Here is a 15,873-nt window from a genome sequence, read left to right on the forward strand (position 1 = left end):
AAGTGAGGTATGAATACAAAATGACTTTTTTCCCAATTACTGCCTCCCACTGTCCCTTGTCCAACCTTCATTATCCATCCCTAAGACACCCCAACAGCTCCCATCCCTTCCTGGCTTGTGTCTCATATCAAAACGCCAGGTCCAGGAGAATTTATTAAGCGGACCCTGGTGAATGCGCTTCTGCTCAGCCTGGATTGGGCCTCTGGCCCCGAGGAAGGGGACAAGGCCTCATTACCCCGCCCACCCTGAGTCTCCCTTTCCCTCTGGAATATCGGCTGGCAGGAGAAAAATGGGCAAGAGCAAAAGACTTCTGACTTAACTGGTGCTCCTGGGAGGTGCCGCTCTTCGCAGCCCCTGCAGTGCTTACCCACCACTGGGTTCCTGGAGAGGGAGGGAGATTCCTGCTGCCCCCCATACCCTCCGCCAAGTACCTTCCATGGGGCCCCTCACCTCGCCAGCAGGTCCCTGGCCATGGCATCAGCAAGGTGGCCCACCTAGCAAGCCTCCTGGGGTGCAGCTGGCCCAGAGGGAGCGAATGCATCATCCCCATGCAAGACACGTGTGCAGGCACCACACTCAGCCCCTCTCTGCCCAGCCATCTCTGTCTCATTCTTTTTTCTTGCTCAACCAGCTCAAATGACACAGACAGTGACTCAGCTAGTCCTTTGTATTAGAAGACATCCCAACGGGCAATGAAACGCCACCCCTTTCCTTGCAGGTACCCCCATCTCCATCAGGGAGTCCCTTGGAGCCCCATGGTTGGCGCAGAGTGGTGGGGAGCCCATCTGTGTGTGAGGGAGGCTCCAGGGAAGGAAGGAAAAAGGTCCCGTTTCTCTCCGGTTAGGTTCATGATTCCTTCAACTCTCACCAGCTCTCCAATGTCTAGTTTTCTGTTTCCGTGGCAGAGATGCTGGAAGATATGAAAGGGCCGGCTCTGCTCCCTCATCCTTGGGAGAGGTCTCCACAGGGCAAAGGCCCAGAGCACACGAAGGACGCACAGAGCCCAAGATGACGGCATTTCAGGTCAGGCCTGGGGACACCTGGTGATGGGTGGAGAGTGGGTGAGTCTCCCAGTGCCTCCCAAACTGGAGCACGCTCCATTCCAGCTGTGTCCATCCGCCCCATAATCACTGAGACAACCACAGAGCTCCCCAGATCCATTCAAAACCATCCACAAAATTCACATACAATGGAACATTATTCACCCTTAAAAAGGAAGGAAGACCAGGCAGCATGGCTCATGCCCGTCATCCCAGCGACCCAAGAGACTGAGGTGGAGGATCAAGACCGGGAGCTCAAGACCAGCCTGGGCAACATAGTGAGACACCCATCTCTACAAAAAAGAAAATTAGCCAGGCATAGTGGCACATGCCACCAGGGCTGCTTGAGCCCAGGAGTTTGAGGCTGCAGTGAGCTATGATCGAACAACTGCACTCCAGTGGTGGGCAACAGAGCAAGACTCTGTCTCTAAAAAAATAGTAAGGAGGGTGGGCGTGGTGGCTCATGACTGTAATCCCAGCACTTTGGGAGGCCAAGGTGGGCAGATCACTTGAGGTCAGGAGTTTGAGACCAGCCTGGCCAACATGGTGAAACCCCGTCTCTACTAAAAATACAAAATCAACTAGGCATGGTGGTGGGTGCCTGTAATCCCAGCTACTCAGGAGACTGAGGCAGGAGAATCACTTGATCCCGGGAGGCAGAGGTTGCAGTGAGCTGAGATTGTGCCACTGCACTCCAGCCTGGATGACAGAGCGAGATTCCGTCTCAAAAAAAAAAAAAAAAAAAGGGAAGGAAATCCTGACATTGCTACAACATGGATGAACCTTGAGTGAAATAAGCTGGTCATCAAAGGACAAATCCTGTATGATTCCACTTACGCCAGGTACTTGAGTAATGAAATGTATAGAGACAGAAAATAGAATGGTTAGAATGATGGTTGTTGGGGGCTGAGGGGAGGGGAATGGGGAGTGAGTGTTGAATGGGGACAGAGTTTCAGTGTGGGGAAGATAAAAGAGTATGGGCCAAATGCGGTGGCTTACGCCTGTAATCCCAGCACTTTGGGAGGCTGAGGCAGGCGGATCACCTGAGGTCGGGAGTTCGAGACCAGTCTTGACGAATAAGCACAAACACATTGCCTGACCAGGTCTGTTCATGGAAGCCTGACAGGGTGCAATGGGTGGGGCGGAGCTAGGGTGCGATGGGTGGGGTGGAGCTGGGTCACCCTGAATGCAGGGCGGAGGTGCTTGGACTCTGTTCTGGGGGCAGTAGGGAGCACAGAGTAAACTTCAGGTGGACATGTATTAGTTGGCCTCTCCTGCAAATGACAAGCACCAAGAGAAGACGCTGCTTCGGCCCTCTGGGAGGAGCCCTGGCTCCTGTGGCGATGCAGGTGTAGGAGCAAGCTCGGGGCCTGGGGCCCGCTGCATGAGGGTGTGGTCTGTCTCCCTTCCTCTCCCTCTGCCTTTCCTGCCCTCCCTGCCCTCTGCTTGTCTCTGCACATCTGCCGCATTCCTCCTGCCTGCTGGAGGAGAAGCAGGAAGGAGACAGGGAGTGTCCACGGACTCCCATGCCTGTGCTCAGTGAGGCCCCACACACGCACAGCCCTAGCCCCGAGGCCTGCTTGCCACCAAAAGCAAGCATCTCAACACGTGGCCTAATGCCTTCCTCCTGCACGAATCCGTGGGGCCTCACTCCCCACTCACCTGTCATTTCGAGATTTCCGCGCTCCCTGCTCCTTGGCTGCCCCGCCCCACACCCCACCTCTCCTTCCTGCCACCCTCTCGTCCATCCATCCACCCAAATCCTGCCTCTGGGCCCTCTAGAAAGCCCAGTCCTCCTCCTCCCTTCCTGAACCCGCAATCTGTTTGCCCAAAGGACCAGGGCAGCTTCCCTGCGGCCCTCCTTCCCACGGGTGCTGCCTTTCTCCAGGCCCCTCATGCCTCAGGACCTGGGGTGGAGAGGGCTCCTCCAACCCCCGTGGTGCATCCAGGCAGCAGGACAGTGCTTGTCTCCACAAATCCCAGCTCCTCGGAAGCTCAGACCATGGCCCGAGGCCCGTCCTCTCTCCCTCTCCCTCAGGGAAGCCCACCGGGCCCTCCTCACTGAGATGCTCAGCCCCAGGGCCCTCGGCTTCTGATCTCATCTGCACGGACCTTTTCTTCCGTACGCCTTCAGCTCACGCTACCAAGGTCCCACTGTGAGCGATGAGCTTTACACGGTGACAGCCCTGGTCAGGAGAAAAGTGCTCTCTCATAACTAATGATGCCTGTCTGGGACCAGCAGGATCAGAGCTGGAACTAAGGAACAAACAGTGGCAAACAAGTGCCTTATTTTTCCATGTAGAACTATTTTTTTCATATTTCTTTTGTAGTAAAAATACATAAAATAAATTCACCATTGTAACCGTTTTCAAGTGTAGAGCTCAGTGGCATTAAGCACATTCACACTGTGTGCGGTCATCAGTTCTATCCATCTCCAGGACTTTTTCATCTTCCCCAAACTGAAACCCTGTGTCCATTAAAAAAACTCCCCAGAGCCACTGGAAACCACCATTCTCCTCTGTCTCTACGAACCTGGCGACTCAGTGCCTCATGGAAGTGGAATCACAGAAAATTTGTCCTTCTGTGTCTGGCTTTTTTCACTCAGCGTGATGTCCTCAAGGTGCATCCCGTGTTGCAGCACGTCAGGATTTCCTTCCTTTTTCAGGTTGAGTAACATCCCACCGTCTGTCTACGCCTCATTTTGCTCCTCCACTCACCAGCCCATGGACAGACACTTGGGCTGCTTCCACATTTTGGCTATTGCAAATCACACTGCAATGAACATGGGGGTGCGAGGATTTCCTCGAGACCCTCTTTCGCTTCTCTCGGGTATATAATCAGAAGCAGAATTGCTGGATCATGTGGTAATCCTATGTTTAACTTTCTGAGGAACTGCCAGACTGTTCTCCACAGCAGCTGCACCATTTTAACATTCCCAACCACCATGCACAAGGGTTCCAATTTCTCCACATCCTCACAACACTTATTTTCATGGAGGTAACTTAATCGCTACAGTAAACCGGCAGGTCTCAGAGTTTGCCGTCAGAAAAACAACTCTCTTCTTTTCTCTCCTCTGACCTCTGGAGCTAGTTCTTCCTGGACCTTGGGACGAGAACTGGGGCAAGTCCATGACGTTCCCAGTCCCTCTCCGATCATGAATAACAACTTGATTTCAGTCAGTTAAAAAAAATCGCCTGTTGGGGCCGGGCATGGTTGTTCACACCTGTAATCCCAGCATTTTGGGAAGCCGAGGCAGGCAGATCACCTGAGGTCAGGAGTTCGAGACCAGCCTGGCCAACATGGCAAAACCCCATTTCTACTAAAAATACAAGAAAATTAGCTCAGCGTGGTGGCACACGCCTGTAGTCCCAGCTACTCGAGAGGCTGAGGCAGGAGAGTCATTTGAACATTGGTGGCGGAGGTTGCAATGAGCCGAGATCATGCCACTGCACTCCAGCCTGGGCAACAGAGCGAGACTCTGTCTCAAAAAAAAAAAAAATGCCCGTTGGGGTAATCCTTGGAGCCTCTTCCAGGTACCTCACCCAGTGGGCCTCTGCAGCTGCAGATGCTGTGGTGGGCAGGAGGCCCTATAGGCTTCTCAGCCTCCCCACCTTGCTCCTCCTTCTCCTCCCCCTCCTTGCTCCTCCTCCTCCCCCCCCCCCCCTCCTCCTCCTCAGCCTCAGTGAGCCCTGGCTCCACCAAGATCACAGAGGGAAGGTAGGCAAAGGGGCCGGGGAGCAGCTTTCTCGTCTCGCGCCAGTCTCAGGTGGTTTCCTCTGAGGTCCAAGGCTTGTTTGCTCACACAGCAGCTTTTGACAGCCTCCCACACCCTCTGTCCCCAAGGACTGCTGCCCTGGGCTCCCTTTGACGGAGGATACGCCATCTCTACAGATGGCTCATGCTCCTCCGCTGCCCCTTAGCCTCTGACAGACACTCCCTGCTTTCCTGCCAAGGCCCCCTTACCCCAAGCCCTGGAGCAGCCATGTTGGACAGGACCCCCAGCTCTCCCTGCCTGGGTCTCTGCCCACATCGCCCCCTCGGCACTGCTGCACAGCCTTTGGCCTACAAAGTGTTTGAGAGCAGCTGGCCAGAAATGAACTCTTGGCCATTTGATTTTTCAGGCATCAGACACCCACCTAGCATGTCCCCCAAGCTTCAGAAGATACATAGAAAAGCTCTCCCAAAGGTGCCACCAAGGAGGGGTGGCAGCAGCCTCAGCCCTCCATCGGAGAGGGACACTCAAAGCAGTCTCACCTAGCATCCCTCAAAAGCGGGGCTGGGGAAGGATAGCCAGCGCAAGGGCAACACTGAGTTGGGTCCTGGCTATTTCCGCGGAGGCGCCTGAGCAGTGGTCTGGCTGGTCTCCCCTGGCAATGGTTCACCCGGAGGACTCAGCACTGCTCTCTGCTGCTGGCAGGTTGAGCTTAGCAAAATCAGCCTGCTGGGCCCATGGGTAGCCTGCAGCTCCGTCACCATGGCAGGCTTATCCTGGGCTCACGGTGCAAGCACCAGGGTGGCCAAGGATGGAGGCCAGTTGACCTTCACTGGACAAGTCGTCCTGTCCACCTGGTTTGTCCTGTGCCCCTCTGGTGGGCGCTGACACTAAACACAGTACTGTCTGCTCACTGCCTGGGTTATCACAAGTCTTTTCCAGATCTCCTTTGCTCCAACTTGCCAATCTTGCTTCTTCTAAGCCCCTGACCAATCAGCAAAGCCATGCACCAACTGCCCACGTGTCTGTCTATCCTTCCCCTCAGCCTCTCCTCTCTATACAAAGGCTGTGCCAGGCACGCTGCTGGAAGCTCGGCCCACCTTGCAGACAGGGTCTCCTAGCATGTGACCTAGCTTCACCAATCCAACAGGTCGACACTGGACCTTAAAAGAGCCAAGACGTGGGGACCTCAGGGGTTTTTCTCTCTGACAGCAGTAGTGGTTGCCACAAGATCAAATTTCCCGAGAGGCAGCGGACACAGTGTCAGCAATGCAATGACGTCCTCTGCCTATTCCAGTTCTGCAGCTTCATTTCCGACTTTTTTTCCCCAGCTCTCCAGGCCTCCCCCAAAATTCTTACAAATAGCCTTTAAAAAAAATAACAAGTTCTTTTCTGCTTAAATAAGCCAAAGTTGTTCCTATGTCCCCATTTGTGCTAAGCTGCACAACATGGCCATAGGAATTCCTCCCATCCCTGTATGTACAGAGCTTTACAATGTGCCTTTACCATAAACCCCACCAAGAGGGGGATTTCTCCACCTCCTGAATCTGGACTTGGTCATGGGGCTCGCTTTGGCCAATGGGACTTTGGCAAATATGAGGCACGCAGAGACACGTAGGGTGCTGGTGCTTGCGCCCTGGGACTTGCTCTCTGCCTACCATGGGACACCACCATGTAAACAAGGCTGAGCTGGCCTGCCAGATGATGGCAGACAGGAGGCCAAGTCATCCTTGATGTCCCAGCTAAACATCATGCAAGTCTACAAACCCAAGTGAAGCTGTCTTAGACCACTGACCATCAGCCATGTTGACTCAGACCAGAGCTGCCTAACTCGCCCATAAGCATGATGAGAAATACTATGTGCTTATTATTTTAAGCCATTAAGTTTTGGAGTGGCTTGTTATACAGCAAAAATTAACTCATACACTTTCTAGCAACTGAGAATACTGATAGATACCCACATCCTATTGATCTCCAAGGCATTTTAACTCCTACTCATCTATTGAAATCATCCATCATTCTCATGTGAGTAAGTTTCATCTGGTCTCCCTGAATCCATCTGTGCCCCTCTCATCTTTTCTGCAACCTGCCAGTCTGATTAAGCCACATCCCATGCTTAAAAATGGCTGCAAGGCCGGGCACGGTGGCTCACGTCTGCAATCCCAGCACTTTGGGAGGCCGAGGTGGGTGGATCACTTGAGGTCAGGAGTTCCTGACCAGCTGACCAACGTGGTAAAACCCCATCTCTACTAGAAATACAAAAATTAGCCAAACATGGTGGTGTGCGCCTGTAGTCCCAGCTACTCGGGAGGCTGAGGCAGGAGAATTGCTTGAACCCGGGAGGCAGAGGTTGGAGTGAGCCAAGATCACTGCATTCCAGCCTGGGCGACTGAGCCAGACTCCGTCTAAAAAAAAAAAAAGAAAAAAAAAGGCTGCAAGCTCATCAACGTACCTCTTCCTCTCTCTCCTCTTCCCACCCAGACTCTCTGACCTGCAGTCACACAGTGACAGTGCTGACAGCTTGTGTTCTCTCGTGGGCTGAAATCCCCGACTTGCTCACATATACATAGACATGCTTAAAGCTGCACCTAAGCAGATCCATCTGCTTCATTTACATCTAGAGATGGGCTGTAAGAACATGAGCTCTGGAGGAAGCCTGCCTGAGTTAGAATCCTGGCTCAGGCACTCACCACCTATGAGAAATTAAGCAAGTTACTTAACCTCTCTAAGCTTCAGTTTCCTCATGGGCTGGCTGTGGGTTCATATAAAATGCTTAGAACTGTGACTGGCGGGCAGGGCGCAGTGGCTCACGCCTGTAATCCCAGCACTTTGGGAGGCTGAGGCAGGTGGATCACCTGAGGTCAGGAGTTCAAGACCAGCCTGGCCAACATGGTGAAATCCCATCTCTACTAAAACTACAAAAATTAGCCAGGTGTGGTGGCAGGCACCTGTAATCCCAGCTACTTGGGAGACTTAGGCAGCATAATCGCTTGAACCTGGGTGGCAGAGGTGCAGTGAGCCGAGATCACGCCGCTGCACTCCAGACTGGGCAACAGAGTGAGACTCCGTCTCAAAAAAAAAAAAAAAAAAAAAAAAAAAACTGACTGGCACAGGGAAGACATGCAGTGTATGTCAGCCATTATTTTCCACAAATATCAAATATATGTTGAGTACCTACTATCTCCCAGGTACTGTCCTAGGAGCTAGGGACACAGTAAGACAGTAAGGTTCCTGGCTTCAGAGAGCTGACATTTTAGTGAGGTGATAATAATAATGAACAAGTAAAAATACACACAAGATAATTTCCAAACGTGATTACTGCACTGCAGAAAGCAAACCTGCTGGCCTTTGCACACGCTGGTCCCCCGCTCAGAACACTTCCTTCTCCGCCGGCTTCATGCTCCCTTCTTTCCTGACTTCCTTGGCTGGTCCGGTTCCCCTCCCACAAGTCCACATAACAACATCACCTACCTGTCTTCTGTAGCATTAGTTACAATTGTCATGTTGTCTTTATCAACATCCTATCTACAGTGTGTGCCCCATGAGGGCAGGCCATGCCCTGGCGTTCTCCCGTGTCATAGTATAGCACCAACTCACAGCAGGTGCTTAACAAACGGCTTTGAGGGCATGAATGACGCAGGAAAAAAAGACCCAATATCAAGCCAAACATCACAATTTCTCAAAATTTGTCCATTAGCCTCTGGCATAGGAAACATCCAGGGAAGGGAATTTCTTCCTACCCTAGACCCCGCCTGCCCCATATCAGACCTTCTCCTGGCAGCAGGCCTTTTTTTTTTTTTTTTTTTTTTTTTTGAGATGGAGTTTCACTCCCGTTGCCCATGCTGGAGTGCAATGGCGTGACCTTGGCTCATTGCAATCTCTGCCTTCTGGGTTCAAGCGATTCTCCTGCCTCAGCCTCCCAAGTAGCTGGGATTACAGGTGCCAGGCAGCACACCCAGCTAATTTTTGTGTTTTTAGTAGAGACAGGGTTTCACCATGTTGGCCAGGCTAGTCTTGAACTCCTGACCTCAGGTGATCTACCTGCCTTGGCTTCCCAAAGTGCTGGGATTACAGGCGTGGGCCACCAAGCCTGGCCAGAATCTTTTTCTTCTATGCGCTAGTAGGCCTGAGGTCTTACCTTTCTCACCTACAAAAGCCCATCTAGAGCAGTCCTCCACATGGGGCACCCCCACCCTGCCGAGCAGAGGCAGGCCCCAGAAGGGACATGTGCTGAGGGCAGCCCTTCCCTCCTGGGGATGGCCCTTAGTTCTGCAGGTCCGAGTCTCCTTCGGGGCAAGCTCGCTCCCCAGGCCCCTCTCAAGGCAAGGGCAGATCTGACCAGCCCCAAGAGGGGATCGAGGAATCTTTGGGGCAAGACAGCAGAGCTTCTTTGGGGAAAAGGGACTTGAGGACTCACCTCACTGCTTCCCTTAAGAAGGGAGATGGGCTTCCGGGGAGCTGGGAGTCCCCATCATCTAGTGACAGGGGGGCACCAAGAGGGCAGCTCTCATGTTTTCTGTGAGTTTGTGCCTTTTCTGAGGTTTTCCTCAGACTCTCAAAGGGGTCCCTGATGGCGACCCCTTGGGAAGAAGTTACCTCACTGTCCCTTCTCCCCTCCCCTTTCTCAGGGAGAAAGAAAGAAACTGTCCTTTCTCAGGGAGCAGCCCGAGAGGCCTCACTGCCTGGAGGAGGGCGCCCTCTGCTGGTTGAGGGCTGGCCCGGGTCTGGCTCAGCCCACCGAGCGCTGCTGGCAGTGGGGCTGGTCGGGGAGACACATGGGGCTGGACAGGTGTGTGGGGCCTGACCTAAGCTCCTTCTCCAAGGGCAGAGAAGGCACTGAAGTGGGTACATGAGTCCCAGGGGTAGGGCCTGCCGCTGACAGTGCATGGCTGTGGGGGTCCAGAGGCACATGACCTCAAAAGAGTTTGTTTCAATTCAGACAGGCAAGGGCGAGAGTACACATTTCGTATTTAAAAAACAGAGGACAGAGCTAAAATATTTATAGAGGATCAGCCCCATGGTTTTTTGTCAGCACCACAGCAAGGAACCAGAACTTGGTTTTGCAAAAATCAATATGCTCACATAGCCCTGCTGAGAGACAGGGCAACAGCCCAAGGCCGGGCTCCCTGGCACTGTAGGCAGCTGTTTCTAGGAACAGGGGCATCAAATCCCAGCATGGCAGGGGGAGCTTCACTTTGCTTACTGCCACCATTTATTGAGCTCTTGCTAAATGCCAGGCACTGTGCAAAGAGCATTTTCCCCACACAGGTAGGATTAGAAGGTAGTAGTCCTCTTATCTTCTCTAATGGATGGAAAAACCGAGGCTCAGGATGGGAAGGTAACTTGTCCAAATAACACACAGGAAGATTAAAAGTAGAACACCTCATTTCTCAAAGAAGCAGAAAAACAAATATGTTCCAAAACTACCAATGGAGAAAAATTTGCATGCTGTAAACTAACATTTCATTAAATTCTGTTTAAGGCTGGATGCAGTGGCTCACGCCGGTAATCCCAGCACTTCAGGAGGCTGAGACTGGCAGATCACCGGAGGTCAGGAGTTCAAGACCAGCCTGGCCAAGATGGTGAAACCCCGTCTCTACTAAAAATGTAAAAATTAGCTGGGCGTGGTGGCACAAGGCCTGTAATCCCAGCTAATGGGGAGGCTGAGGCAGAAGAATCGCTTGAATCCGGGAGGCAGAGGTTGCAGTGAGTCAAGATCATGCCACTGCACTCCAGCCTGGGTGACAGAGACTCTGTCTCAAAAAAAAAAAAAAAAAAGAAAAGAAAGAAAACAATGGAAAATTCCAGAAATGAACAATTCCTAAGTTTTAAGTTGCACGCCATTCTGAGCAGTGTGATGTAGTCTTCTGCCATCCCACTTGGGACACAAATCATTCCCTTTGTCTGTCGTGTCCACGCCACATATGTGATCCACCCTATACTATGTGATTGTATAGAGAAAAACAGCATACATATATGGTTTGGCAGTTTCCAAGGTTTCAGACATCCACTGGGGTGTCTTGGAGCATAACCTCATGAATAAGGTGGGACTCCTGCAGTTGCCACAGAGACCAGACGGTCTTCAAAACCTAAAATATTTGTATTTTTCAGTACAGGAAAAGCTTATCAACCCCTGGTCTACATACCTGGTATCTTGGACCATCCTGCCCCAGACTTCCTCTGTAACAACCCATATAATGTTTCTATGACCATAGACGTAAAAGGAAACTGTGACCTTTACCAAAATAAGCAACTTATTTTTCACAAATTACTTATGTAATAAGCATCCTGTTTCCAGAACAGACCTCAGTTTTCATGTCTGTTTTGAATTGACATTTGTCACACTGCTGACTCCTTTGTTACTGAGTGAACGATATATTCTTGAGATCAACTTTCCTAAGAAATGTTATTTTAGCACATGTTCCATGGAAAGGAGGGTTTATGTTTCCAAAATACAGATGCGACAAAGAGGAAGCACATCTCATGGCCAATGAGGAGAAACAACAGAGTGGATCCTGAGGCCTTCTGTGTCCTTTCAGTCTCCCTCTGCTACTCCCACTGCTGGCCACACCAGCCTCAGGGAGGGACTGCCACGGGCACTTTCCACGGCAGCTCATTTAACTCTCGCAGGAAACCCGAGAGGCATGTTGTGTTTCTGTCTCTGCTTTACTGACAAGGACAGGGAAGCCCAGGGAGTGAGGCGTCTCACCCAGGTCAGTGTCGGCGCACACAGGAGGCAACCACGGCTTGTGGCAGGGCCCCACAGGACACCACGGCCTCTCAAACCCACTACCCTTTCAGGCCCCTCTGCTGCTCACCATTGCTGTCAGGAGCAAAGAGAATTTCTGGATTTTCTCCTAACATTTTCCCCTACTTTAACCTCCCTTCATCTGTTGAATTTACTGCAAATCTTTCCTAGTCTTTCAGTTTTCCTATACTTAAAAAAACTTTGTTTTTAAAAATTACATAATTAGGCCGGGCACAATGGCTCATGCCTATAATCCCAGCACTTTGGGAGGCCGAGGTGGGCAGATCACCTGAGGTCAGGAGTTTGAGACCAGCCTGGCCAACATGGTGAAACCCCGTCTCTACTAAAAATACAAAAATGAGCTGGGCGTGGTGGCACGCGCCTGTAATTCCAGCTACTCAGGAGGCTGAGGCAGGAGAATCACTTGAACCCAGGAGGCGGAGGTTGCAGTGAGACAAGATCACGCCATTGCATTCTAGCCAAAGTGACAGAGTGAGACTCCGTCTCAAAAAAATACAAAAAAAAAAAAAGTTAGCCAGCCGTGGTGGCACACACCTGTAATCCCAGTTAGTTGGGAGGCTTAGGTGGGAGAATAGCTTGAACCCAGGAAGCAGAGGTTGCAGTGAGCTGAGATAGTGCCACTGCACTCCAGCCTGGGTAACAGAGTGACACTCTGTCTCAAAAAAAAAAAAATTTTTTTTAAATTATATAAGCTCATGGTGAAAAATATCAGCATTATGGAATATAAAATTAAATGTCTCCTGTAATCCTAGCATTTTGGGAGGCTGAGGCGGTGGATCATCTAAGGCCAGAAGTTTGAGACCAGCCTGGCCAACATGCTGAAACCCCATCCCTACTAAAAACACAAAAAAAATTAGCCAGGCCTAGTGGCGGGCACCTGTAATCCCAGCTACTTGGGAGGCTGAGGCAGGAGAATCACTTGAACCTGGGAGGCGGACGTCACAGTGAACTGAGATCGCACCACTGCACTCCAGCCTGGGTGACTGAACAAGACTCCGCCTCAAACAAACAAACCTCACCCACCCTCTAAAATAATTCCCATTTTCCAGGTCCATCAGACACTACAGATAGGGAAGGAAAACTTATTCCTTTGGACACCCACAGATGTATCTTTATCATCTTATAAACACTTAAAATGTATTCAAACCTTTTGTGCTTACTTTCATCATATTGTAGGAAAGTTCTCCCGAAGAGACAGGTGTATGGGGGTGCTGTTTTCTTTCTCAGAATGTAAAAGGGATTTATGGAAACAAAACTGTTCGTGCTCAAAATATTCTGGGTTTCTACTAGAAACTAAATCCGTTTTCCAACCACAAGGCATTCCATACAAATCAGCAGCCTGCACTCTTTCTGCTCTTTATGAGAATTCCTACCTAAATCAGCCATCTTTGGTTTAGCTCCAAAGTTTATCAACTCATCTTCATCTTCACTGAAATTTTCCAGAGGAAGTGGAGCAATAACCTCTAGCCACCCAGGGCCCCCCAGAAGCTCTGGCTGTAGGTTTCCCATCACTGCTTCCTGAAGGGAATCCATGTGCTAGACAGGAAGTCACTTTATTGCCCGTGAGACTTGGGAGAGGCCTTCCAGAGATCTGGCCAGGCTCAACCACTATCCTCTTCCCCAGCCTCTCCCTGTAGTAGCGGGTGGGGGTGCCAGTGTAAACAAGGGCCTTCATGTGAGGGCTGAGTAAACAAGGGTTACTCTGAGTAAACAGTGTAAACAAGGGCTGAGATGGGAACAATAGGACAGAAGGTAGGAGAAGGCAGCAACTGGGTGGACTTGGTGGCTGGAGATGGGGTTCTACATGCTGTCCTCCTCCTGCGTAAGCCAAAGGGGACTGGCACTGAACGCTAGGCTGGGCAGGCCAAGGTGAGAATGGGAGTGCACGCAGCCTCGGCAGGGCAGCCTCTAAAGGGCGTTCCTGGAGAACGGGGCTATGTCTACTGCCATCAGTGAAGCAACTGGCCCCAGCAGGCGGCAGGGCCTGTGGTGGGGGAGGGTCCTCTGGGCACATCTAGACTTGAGGGTCCTCCCACTTCCCACTGAAACAATTCCCTCCTGCTCAATTTCACTGCCACATGCAAAAACAAGCAAACAGGAACACTTAAAAGTGGGTCGATCAAATGCTTGAGTTTATTAACATGTCTCTGAAGTCTTTTTTACTGGGCGTTTCAGGGTGGTCTCTGAAATCCATTACTGTTCAGCTCCAACTCCAGGCCCCATGGGGTTGCACCAAGCTGCTCAACCTCACCTGTTTGTTGAAATTTTGCTGCCTTCCACTAGGCAGAAGATGGGTCCAGCAGGAGACGTTGGAGCACCAAACGGAAAAGCTCTTCCTTCTTTCCCCTCTTCCTGTACATCAGAAAGAATGCATTAGAAAGACAAGGAGTGAGCATTTGGGTTTTCTAAGGGTGAGACGGTGTGGGGCTCCTGTGGGAAGGTGGGTACTCCTGCACCCAGTGTGGCCTCCTGCTCCCACCGCTTTCCAGCCGTGGGGCTTTTCCTTGTGGAAATTACTTTCCAAGTTTGATTTTTCCATCTGTAAAAGGAGGCAAGTAAGGGTTGGTATGAGGATCAAATGAATTAACAATTATCAGACTGACACAAACATTCCACTTAAACAGCCAAATTGACTTAAAAGGGCAACACAGATGTCTGAAGCCAGACTGCCTGGTGGGCAAGCTGGAGAAAGCAACTTGTATGCAAGAACTGTGTCCTTTCAGAAGCTCCAGCGAGAGCGCACGTGGTTCGAGAGCCCTGAAGACAGGCCTTGCCCCACACAAACACAGAACAAATTGTTCTCCACCCCCTCCCAAAACAAAACAAGAGCAGTGAAGAGCCACAGAGTGATGACCACTACAACGGATACAGCATTGCTGAGCTCTTCCATGTGCCAGGGGCTGGGCAAAGAATTTCATATTCATTAACTTATTTCTCACCTCAACTCTGTGAAACAAGCACTCTTCCCCCACTGACAGATTTGGAGGAAGGGAGGAACTTGCCGAAGAACACACAACTGCACATGGTGGAGCTGGAGTTTGAGACCAGGTGGAACACTAAGCGACCTGCCAAATTGAGTTGCAGAAACCCCAAAGGAGGCATAGAACACGGTTTCCAATAAACAAGAGCTCATGTGGGCACTTCCTAATGATAAAAGCTAACTGTCCAAGAGCACGACTGTCTTGGGACAGGAGGTCATGCTGCAGAGCCCAGGGAGGTCCGCCCTGCGCAGAGAGGGAGTGCAGACCTAAGGAGAGCCACGCTCTGTGAAAAGAGGAAAAACCTACAGATCGATCCCACCTGTTCAGAGCAACAGGCACGGCTTCACTCGGGACCACATGTGCTCAGGGGCTCCGCAGGGCTGGGTCCTGGCTCTGGCCATCTCTGCACAGCCTCCGCTGGGCTACTCTGTGAGAGGTCACACTGGCAGCAGGATCTCAGCCTCTGCTCCTTTCCCTAGTACAGTCTGATCTCTGAATTCACTTTGATCTTTTACCAGTTCGGCTTCACCTCTTGCACCAAGGCTGTGATTTCTCAGGGCAAGTTGTCAGTTTTCCTGTATGCAGTGTTTTTCTAGGTGGATTGTTTCTGATGTGGTTTCCTCTGACGCAGGTGAGGGAAGTATCATCTCGACTCCTCCCCCAATAAAATTATTCTCACAGGGCTTTACTAAACATGAGACTTGGGAGGGACCCAAGAGTTTGCTTGGCTGCAGATTCAAGGGTCCAGGACTCAGAAGAAAGTGGTCTGAGGCTGTCCAGAAATAGGCACAGATGCTTCCAGGATGCATGTAACAACAATACCAAGTTCTCTGAGCAGTAGCTACTCCCTGCCAAATAATCCTCCTTGAGAAATACTGATCAACCTTGCTTTATTCCAGAAAGAATTTAAGATTGCTTACAGAAAATACGAGGGAGCATAGTTAAAAAAGTGTGAAGTCCTCCTCCAAAACATGTGCTAACCACTAATATCAACATTAACGATAGTCCAGGCACGGTGGCTCACGCCTGTAATACCAGCACTTTAGGAGGCCGAGGCGGGCGGATCACGAGGTCAGGAGATCAAGACCGTCCTAACACGGTGAAACCCCGCCTCTACTAAAAAATATAAAAAATCAGCCAGGCGTGGTGGCAGGTGCCTGTAGTCCCAGCTACTCGGGAGGCTGAGGCAGGAGAATGGCGTGAACCCCGGAGGCAGAGCTTGCAGTGAGCCGAGATTGTGCCACTGCACTCCAGCCTGGGTGACAGAGCAAGACTGTCTCAAAAAAAAAACCAAAAAACAAAAACATTAAGGATTTTGGCCGGGCACGGTGGCTCACGCCTGTAATCCCAGCACTTTGGGAGGCTGAGGCT

General features: G+C 51.1%; 1 protein-coding gene across 2 annotated transcripts in view; it reads right to left on the reverse strand.

Annotated features, from left to right (window-relative positions):
* Positions 1-13,631: 13,631 nt before the first annotated feature.
* The window catches only part of ULK2 (unc-51 like autophagy activating kinase 2), a 107,018-nt gene continuing 104,776 nt past the window's right edge, over positions 13,632-15,873 (reverse strand). For both annotated transcript variants that reach the window (XM_024241516.3, XM_054536295.2), the window contains exon 28: positions 13,632-13,873. The gene's annotated coding sequence lies outside the window, so the exon portion shown is untranslated. The remainder of the gene's footprint in view (positions 13,874-15,873) is intronic.

The sequence above is a fragment of the Pongo abelii genome, chromosome 19 (genome assembly GCF_028885655.2).
Source record: "Pongo abelii isolate AG06213 chromosome 19, NHGRI_mPonAbe1-v2.0_pri, whole genome shotgun sequence".
Classification (NCBI taxonomy): Eukaryota; Metazoa; Chordata; class Mammalia; order Primates; family Hominidae; genus Pongo; species Pongo abelii.